Source organism: Peromyscus californicus, unplaced genomic scaffold, assembly GCF_007827085.1.
Source record: "Peromyscus californicus insignis strain IS unplaced genomic scaffold, ASM782708v3 Scaffold_67__1_contigs__length_231375, whole genome shotgun sequence".
In the NCBI taxonomy this organism is placed as follows: domain Eukaryota; kingdom Metazoa; phylum Chordata; class Mammalia; order Rodentia; family Cricetidae; genus Peromyscus; species Peromyscus californicus.
The window spans coordinates 171,431-181,361 of record NW_026294581.1 but is presented as its reverse complement, the minus strand read 5'-3'; positions in this window follow the sequence as shown (position 1 = coordinate 181,361).

The window sequence follows — 9,931 nt, the reverse complement described above, 5'->3', positions numbered from 1 at the left end:
TTTGAGAAAGCAGCACTCTTCTACTCTACTGTGTTTCCTATATAGCCATAACAGTCAGCTTGCTCAGAACTAAAGAACTGTGCTTCCTACACACAAGGGCCATATTTAATTCAACTCTGCTTAGGAAACTGACAAGAATAGTAGTTTCTCTTGCGTCCAATACAATGCATTTGCTGGGAACAGACGGGAGTGCTATTTGCAATGTGTATGGCCAATTGAGCACAATAGTGAATCTTCTTACTAGAAAACAACTTTTGCTGCTAGGACCAGAAACTGGATGTGATTCAACTCCGTTTATGAAAGGGAAATCAACTCTAGCTCGCCTTACAAGAAACACACTCTGCTTTAGAGAAAGCAGCACTCTTCTACTCTACTGTGTTTCCTATATAGCCAGAACTGTCAGCTTGCTCAGAACTAAAGAACTGTGCTTCCTACACACAAGGGCCATATCTAATTCAACTCTGCTTAGGAAACTGACAAGAACAGTAGTTTCTCTTGCGTCCAATACACTTCATTTGCTGGGAACAGACGCGAGTGCTATTTGCAATGTGTATGGCCAATTGAGCACAATAGTGAATCTCCTTACCAGAAAACAACTCTTGCTGCTAGGACCAGAAATTGCATGTGATTCAACTCCGTTTATGAAAGGGAATTAAACTCTGGCTCGCCTTACAAGAAACACATTCTGCTTTTGAGAAAGCAGCACTCTTCTACTCTACTGTGTTTCCTATAGAGCCAGAACAGTCAGCTTGCTCAGAACCAAAGAACTGTGCTTCCTACACACAATGGCCATAACTATTTCAACTCTGCTTAGGAAACTGACAAGAACAGTAGTTTCTCTTGCGTCCAATACAATGCAATTGCTGGGTACAGACGCGAGTGCTATTTGCACTGTGTATGGCCAAATGAGCACAATAGTGACTCTCCTTACCAGAAAACAACTCTTGGTGCTAGGACCAGAAACTGCATGTGATTCAACTCCGTGGAATTCAACTCTAGCTTGCCTTAAAAGAAACACACTCTGCTTTTGAGAAAGCAGCACTCTTCTACTCTACTGTGTTTCCTATAGAGCCATAACAGTCAGCTTGCTCAGAACCAAAGAACTGTGCTTCCTACACAAAAGCTCCATATCTACTTCAACTCTCCTTAGGAAACTGACAAAAACAGTAGTTTCTCTTGCGTCCAATACACTGCACTTGCTGAGAACAGAAGCGAGTGCTATTTGCACTGTGTATGGCCAATTGAGTACAATAGTGACTCTCCTTACCAGAAAACAACTCTTTCTGCTAGGACCAGAAATTGCATGTGATTCAACTCCGTTTATGAAAGGGAATTCAACTCTAGCTTGCCTTACAAGAAACACACTCTGCTTTTGAGAAAGCAGCACTCTTCTACTCTACTGTGTTTCCTATACAGCCAGAACAGTCAGCTTGCTCAGAACCAAAGAACTGTGCTTCCTACACACAATGGCCATAACTAGTTCAACTCTGCTTAGGAAACTGACAAGAACAGTAGTTTCTCTTGCGTCCATACAATGTACTTGCTGGGTACAGACGCGAGTGCTATTTGCACTGTGTATGGCCAAATGAGCACAATAGTGACTCTCCTTACCAGAAAACAACTCTTGGTGCTAGGACCAGAAACTGCATGTGATTCAACTCCGTGGAATTCAACTCTAGCTTGCCTTAAAAGAAACACACTCTGCTTTTGAGAAAGCAGCACTCTTCTACTCTACTGTGTTTCCTATAGAGCCAGAACAGTCAGCTTGCTCAGAACCAAAGAACTGTGCTTCCTACACAAAAGCTCCATATCTACTTCAACTCTCCTTAGGAAACTGACAAAAACAGTAGTTTCTCTTGCGTCCAATACACTGCACTTGCTGAGAACAGAAGCGAGTGCTATTTGCACTGTGTATGGCCAATTGAGTACAATAGTGACTCTCCTTACCAGAAAACAACTCTTTCTGCTAGGACCAGAAACTGCATGTGATTCAACTCCGTTTATGAAAGGGAATTCAACTCTAGCTCTATTTGCACTGGATAAGCACAATAGTGAATCTCCTTACCAGAAAACAACCCTTGCTGCTAGGACCAGAAATGGCATGTGATTCAACTCCGTTTATGAAAGGGAAATCAACTCTAGCTCGCCTTACAAGAAACACATTCTGCTTTAGAGAAAGCAGCACTCTTCTACTCTACTCTGTTTCCTATATAGCCAGAACAGTCAGCTTGCTCAGAACCAAAGAACTGTGCTTCCTACACACAATGGCCATAACTAGTTCAACTCTGCTTAGGAAACTGACAAGAACAGTAGTTTCTCTTGCGTCCAATACACTGCATGTGCTGGGTACAGACGCGAGTGCTATTTGCACTGTGTATGGCCAAATGAGCACAAAAGTGACTCTCCTTACTAGAAAACAACTCTTGGTGCTAGGACCAGAAACTGCATGTGATTCAACTCCGTTCATGAAAAGGAATTCAACTCTAGCTTGCCTTACAAGAAACACACTCTGCTTTTGAGAAAGCAGCACTCTTCTACTCTACTGTGTTTCCTATATAGCCATAACAGTCAGCTTGCTCAGAACTAAAGAACTGTGCTTCCTACACACAAGGGCCATATCTAATTCAACTCTGCTTAGGAAACTGACAAGAACAGTAGTTTCTCTTGCGTCCAATACACTTCATTTGCTGGGAACAGACGCGAGTGCTATTTGTAATGTGTATGGCCAATTGAGCACAATAGTGAATCTCCTTACCAGAAAACAACTCTTGCTGCTAGGACCAGAAATTGCATGTGATTCAACTCCGTTTATGAAAGGGAATTAAACTCTGGCTCGCCTTACAAGAAACACACTCTGCTTTTGAGAAAGCAGCACTCTTCTACTCTACTGTGTTTCCTATAGAGCCAGAACAGTCAGCTTGCTCAGAACTAAAGAACTGTGCCTCCTACACACAAGGGCCATATCTAATTCAACTCTGCTTAGGAAACTGACAAGAACAGTAGTTTCTCTTGCGTCCAATACACTCCATTTGCTGGGATAACACGCGAGTGCTATTTGCACTGTGTATATCCAATTGAGCACAATAGTGAATCTCCTTACCAGAAAACAACTTTTGCTGCTAGGACCAGAAACTGCATGTGATTCAACTCCGTTTATGAAAGGGAAATCAACTCTAGCTCGCCTTACAAGAAACACACTCTGCTTTAGAGAAAGGAGCACTCTTCCACTCTACTCTGTTTCCTATATAGCCAGAACTGTCAGCTTGCTCAGAACTAAAGAACTGTGCTTCCTACACACAAGGGCAATATTTAATTCAACTCTCCTTAGGAAACTGACAAGAACAGTAGTTTCTCTTGCGTCCAATACACTTCATTTGCTGGGAACAGACGGGAGTGCTATTTGCCATGTGTATGGCCAATTGAGCACAATAGTGAATCTCCTTACCAGAAAACAACCCTTGCTGCGAGGACCAGAAATGGCATGTGATTCAACTCCGTTTATGAAAGGGAATTAAACTCTGGCTCACCTTACAAGAAACACACTCTGCTTTTGAGAAAGCAGCACTCTTCTACTCTACTGTGTTTCTTATAGAGCCAGAACAGTCAGCTTGCTCAGAACCAAAGAACTGTGCTTCCTACACACAATGGCCATAACTAGTTCAACTCTGCTTAGGAAACTGACAAGAACAGTAGTTTCTCTTGCGTCCAATACACTGCATTTGCTGGGATAAGACGCGAGTGCTATTTGCACTGTGTAAGGCCAATTGAGCACAATAGTGAATCTCCTTACCAGAAAACAACTTTTGCTGCTAGGACCAGAAACTGAATGTGATTCAACTCCGTTTATGAAAGGGAAATCAACTCTAGCTCGCCTTACAAGAAACACATTCTGCTTTAGAGAAAGCAGCACTCTTCTACTCTACTCTGTTTCCTATATAGCCAGAACAGTCAGCTTGCTCAGAACCAAAGAACTGTGCTTCCTACACACAATGGCCATAACTAGTTCAACTCTGTTTAGGAAACTGACAAGAACAGTAGTTTCTCTTGCGTCCAATACACTGCATTTGCTGGGTACAGACGCGAGTGCTATTTGCACTGTGTATGGCCAAATGAGCACAAAAGTGTCTCTCCTTACTAGAAAACAACTCTTGGTGCTAGGACCAGAAACTGCATGTGATTCAACTCCGTTCATGAAAAAGAATTCAACTCTAGCTTGCCTTACAAGAAACACACTCTGCTTTTGAGAAAGCAGCACTCTTCTACTCTACTGTGTTTCCTATATAGCCAGAACTGTCAGCTTGCTCAGAACCAAAGAACTGTGCTTCCTACACACAATGGCCATAACTAGTTCAACTCTGCTTAGGAAACTGACAAGAACAGTAGTTTCTCTTGCGTCCAATACAATGCACTTGCTGGGTACAGACGCGAGTGCTATTTGCACTGTGTATGGCCAAATGAGCACAATAGTGACTCTCCTTACCAGAAAACAACTCTTGGTGCTAGGACCAGAAACTGCATGTGATTCAACTCCGTGGAATTCAACTCTAGCTTGCCTTAAAAGAAACACACTCTGCTTTTGAGAAAGCAGCACTCTTCTACTCTACTGTGTTTCCTATAGAGCCAGAACAGTCAGCTTGCTCAGAACCAAAGAACTGTGCTTCCTACACAAAAGCTCCATATCTACTTCAACTCTCCTTAGGAAACTGACAAAAACAGTAGTTTCTCTTGCGTCCAATACACTGCACTTGCTGAGAACAGAAGCGAGTGCTATTTGCACTGTGTATGGCCAATTGAGTACAATAGTGACTCTCCTTACCAGAAAACAACTCTTTCTGCTAGGACCAGAAACTGCATGTGATTCAACTCCGTTTATGAAAGGGAATTCAACTCTAGCTCTATTTGCACTGGATAAGCACAATAGTGACTCTCCTTACCAGAAAACAACTTTTGCTGCTAGGACCAGAAACTGCATGTGATTCAACTCCGTTTATGAAAGGGAAATCAACTCTAGCTCGCCTTACAAGAAACACACTCTGCTTTAGAGAAAGCAGCACTCTTCTACTCTACTGTGTTTCCTATATAGCCAGAACTGTCAGCTTGCTCAGAACTAAAGAACTGTGCTTCCTACACACAAGGGCCATATCGAATTCAACTCTGCTTAGAAAACTGACAAGAACAGTAGTTTCTCTTGCGTCCAATACACTGCATTTGCTGGGAACAGACGCGAGTGCTATTTGCACTGTGTATGGCCTATTGAGCACAATAGTGAATCTCCTTACCAGAAAACAACTCTTGCTGCTAGGACGAGAAATTGCATGTGATTCAACTCCGTTTATGAAAGGGAATTAAACTCTGGCTCGCCTTACAGGAAACACACTCTGCTTTTGAGAAAGCAGCACTCTTCTACTCTACTGTGTTTCCTATAGAGCCAGAACAGTCAGCTTGCTCAGAACCAAAAACTGTGCTTCCTACACACAATGGCCATAACTAGTTCAACTCTGCTTAGGAAACTGACAAGAACAGTAGTTTCTCTTGCGTCCAATACACTGCATTTGCTGGGATAAGACGCGAGTGCTATTTGCACTGTGTATGGCCAAATGAGCACAATAGTGACTCTCCTTACCAGAAAACAACTCTTGGTGCTAGGACCAGAAACTGCATGTGATTCAACTCCGTGGAATTCAACTCTAGCTTGCCTTAAAAGAAACACACTCTGCTTTTGAGAAAGCAGCACTCTTCTACTCTACTGTGTTTCCTATCGAGCCAGAACAGTCAGCTTGCTGAGAACCAAAGAACTGTGCTTCCTACACAAAAGCTCCATATCTACTTCAACTCTCCTTTGGAAACTGACAAAAACAGTAGTTTCTCTTGCGTCCAATACACTGCACTTGCTGAGAACAGAAGCGAGTGCTATTTGCACTGTGTATGGCCAATTGAGTACAATAGTGACTCTCCTTACCAGAAAACAACTCTTGGTGCTAGGACCAGAAACTGCATGTGATTCAACTCCGTTTATGAAAGGGAATTCAACTCTAGCTCGCCTTACAAGAAACACACTCTGCTTTAGAGAAAGCAGCACTCTTCTACTCTACCCTGTTTCCTATATAGCCAGAATTGTCAGCTTGCTCAGAACTAAAGAACTGTGCTTCCTACACACAAGGGCAATATTTAATTCAACTCTCCTTAGGAAACTGACAAGAACAGTAGTTTCTCTTGCGTCCAATACACTGCATTTGCTTGGAACAGACGGGAGTGCTATTTGCAATGTGTATGGCCAATTGAGCACAATAGTGAATCTCCTTACCAGAAAACAACCCTTGCTGCTAGGACCAGAAATGGCATGTGATTCAACTCCGTTTATGAAAGGGAATTAAACTCTGGCTCACCTTACAAGAAACACACTCTGCTTTTGAGAAAGCAGCACTCTTCTACTCTACTGTGTTTCCTATATAGCCAGAACAGTCAGTTTGCTCAGAACTAAAGAACTGTGCTTCCTACACACAAGGGCCATATCTAATTCAACTTTGCTTAGGAAACTGACAAGAACAGTAGTTTCTCTTGCGTCCAATACACTGCATTTGCTGGGATAAGACGCGAGTGCTATTTGCACTGTGTAAGGCCAATTGAACACAATAGTGACTCTCCCTACCAGAAAACAACTTTTGCTGCTAGGACCAGAAACTGCATGTGATTCAACTCCGTTTATGAAAGGGAAATCAACTCTAGCTTGCCTTACAAGAAACACACTCTGCTTTAGAGAAAGCAGCACTCTTCTACTCTACTGTGTTTCCTATACAGCCAGAACTGTCAGCTTGCTCAGAACTAAAGAACTGTGCTTCCTACACACGAGGGCAATATCTAATTCAACTCTGCTCAGGAAAGTGACAAGAACAGTAGTTTCTCTTGCGTCCAATACACTGCATTTGCTGGGAACAGACGTGAGTGCTATTTGCAATGTGTATGGCCAATTGAGCACAATAGTGAATCTCCTTACCAGAAAACAACTCTTGCTGCTAGGACCAGAAATTGCATGTGATTCAACTCCGTTTATGAAAGGGAATTAAACTCTGGCTCGCCTTACAAGAAACACACTCTGCTTTTGAGAAAGCAGCACTCTTCTACTCTACTGTGTTTCCTATAGAGCCAGAACAGTCAGCTTGCTCAGAACCAAAGAACTGTGCTTCCTACACACAATGGCCATAACTAGTTCAACTCTGCTTAGGAAACTGACAAGAACAGTAGTTTCTCTTGCGTCCAATACACTGCATTTGCTGGGAACAGACGCGAGTGCTATTTGCACTGTGTATGGCCTATTGAGCACAATAGTGAATCTCCTTACCAGAAAACAACTCTTGCTGCTAGGACCAGAAATTGCATGTGATTCAACTCCGTTTATGAAAGGGAATTAAACTCTGGCTCGCATTACAAGAAACAAACTCTGCTTTTGAGAAAGCAGCACTCTTCTACTCTACTGTGTTTCCTATAGAGCCAGAACAGTCAGCTTGCTCAGAACCAAAGAACTGTGCTTCCTACACACAATGGCCATAACTAGTTCAACTCTGCTTAGGAAACTGACAAGAACAGTAGTTTCTCTTGCGTCCAATACACTGCATTTGCTGGGATAAGACGCGAGTGCTATTTGCACTGTGTATGGCCAAATGAGCACAATAGTGACTCTCCTTACCAGAAAACAACTCTTGGTGCTAGGACCAGAAACTGCATGTGATTCAACTCCGTGGAATTCAACTCTAGCTTGCCTTAAAAGAAACACACTCTGCTTTTGAGAAAGCAGCACTCTTCTACTCTACTGTGTTTCCTATCGAGCCAGAACAGTCAGCTTGCTGAGAACCAAAGAACTGTGCTTCCTACACAAAAGCTCCATATCTACTTCAACTCTCCTTAGGAAACTGACAAGAACAGTAGTTTCTCTTGCGTCCAATACAATGCATTTGCTGGGTACAGACGCGAGTGCTATTTGCACTGTGTATGGCCAAATGAGCACAAAAGTGACTCTCCTTACTAGAAAACAACTCTTGGTGCTAGGACCAGAAATTGCATGTGATTCAACTCCGTTCATGAAAAGGAATTCAACTCTAGCTTGCCTTACAAGAAACACACTCTGCTTTAGAGAAAGCAGCACTCTTCTACTCTACTGTGTTTCCTATATAGCCAGAACTGTCAGCTTGCTCAGAATTAAAGAACTGTGCTTCCTACACACAAGGGCCATATCTAATTCAACTCTGCTTAGGAAACTGACAAGAACAGTAGTTTCTCTTGCGTCCAATACACTTCATTTGCTGGGAACAGACGCGAGTGCTATTTGTAATGTGTATGGCCAATTGAGCACAATAGTGAATCTCCTTACCAGAAAACAACTCTTGCTGCTAGGACCAGAAATTGCATGTGATTCAACTCCGTTTATGAAAGGGAATTAAACTCTGGCTCGCCTTACAAGAAACACACTCTGCTTTTGAGAAAGCAGCACTCTTCTACTCTACTGTGTTTCCTATAGAGCCAGAACAGTCAGCTTGCTCAGAACTAAAGAACTGTGCCTCCTACACACAAGGGCCATATCTAATTCAACTCTGCTTAGGAAACTGACAAGAACAGTAGTTTCTCTTGCGTCCAATACACTCCATTTGCTGGGATAACACGCGAGTGCTATTTGCACTGTGTATATCCAATTGAGCACAATAGTGAATCTCCTTACCAGAAAACAACTTTTGCTGCTAGGACCAGAAACTGCATGTGATTCAACTCCGTTTATGAAAGGGAAATCAACTCTAGCTCGCCTTACAAGAAACACACTCTGCTTTAGAGAAAGGAGCACTCTTCCACTCTACTCTGTTTCCTATATAGCCAGAACTGTCAGCTTGCTCAGAACTAAAGAACCGTGCTTCCTACACACAAGGGCAATATTTAATTCAACTCTCCTTAGGAAACTGACAAGAACAGTAGTTTCTCTTGCGTCCAATACACTGCATTTGCTTGGAACAGACGGGAGTGCTATTTGCAATGTGTATGGCCAATTGAGCACAATAGTGAATCTCCTTACCAGAAAACAACCCTTGCTGCGAGGACCAGAAATGGCATGTGATTCAACTCCGTTTATGAAAGGGAATTAAACTCTGGCTCACCTTACAAGAAACACACTCTGCTTTTGAGAAAGCAGCACTCTTCTACTCTACTGTGTTTCTTATAGAGCCAGAACAGTCAGCTTGCTCAGAACCAAAGAACTGTGCTTCCTACACACAATGGCCATAACTAGTTCAACTCTGCTTAGGAAACTGACAAGAACAGTAGTTTCTCTTGCGTCCAATACACTGCATTTGCTGGGATAAGACGCGAGTGCTATTTGCACTGTGTATGGCCAATTGAGCACAATAGTGAATCTCCTTACCAGAAAACAACTTTTGCTGCTAGGACCAGAAACTGAATGTGATTCAACTCCGTTTATGAAAGGGAAATCAACTCTAGCTCGCCTTACAAGAAACACATTCTGCTTTAGAGAAAGCAGCACTCTTCTACTCTACTCTGTTTCCTATATAGCCAGAACAGTCAGCTTGCTCAGAACCAAAGAACTGTGCTTCCTACACACAATGGCCATAACTAGTTCAACTCTGTTTAGGAAACTGACAAGAACAGTAGTTTCTCTTGCGTCCAATACACTGCATTTGCTGGGTGCAGACGCGAGTGCTATTTGCACTGTGTATGGCCAAATGAGCACAAAAGTGACTCTCCTTACTAGAAAACAACTCTTGGTGCTAGGACCAGAAACTGCATGTGATTCAACTCCGTTCATGAAAAGGAATTCAACTCTAGCTTGCCTTACAAGAAACACACTCTGCTTTTGAGAAAGCAGCACTCTTCTACTCTACTGTGTTTCCTATATAGCCAGAACTGTCAGCTTGCTCAGAACCAAAGAACTGTG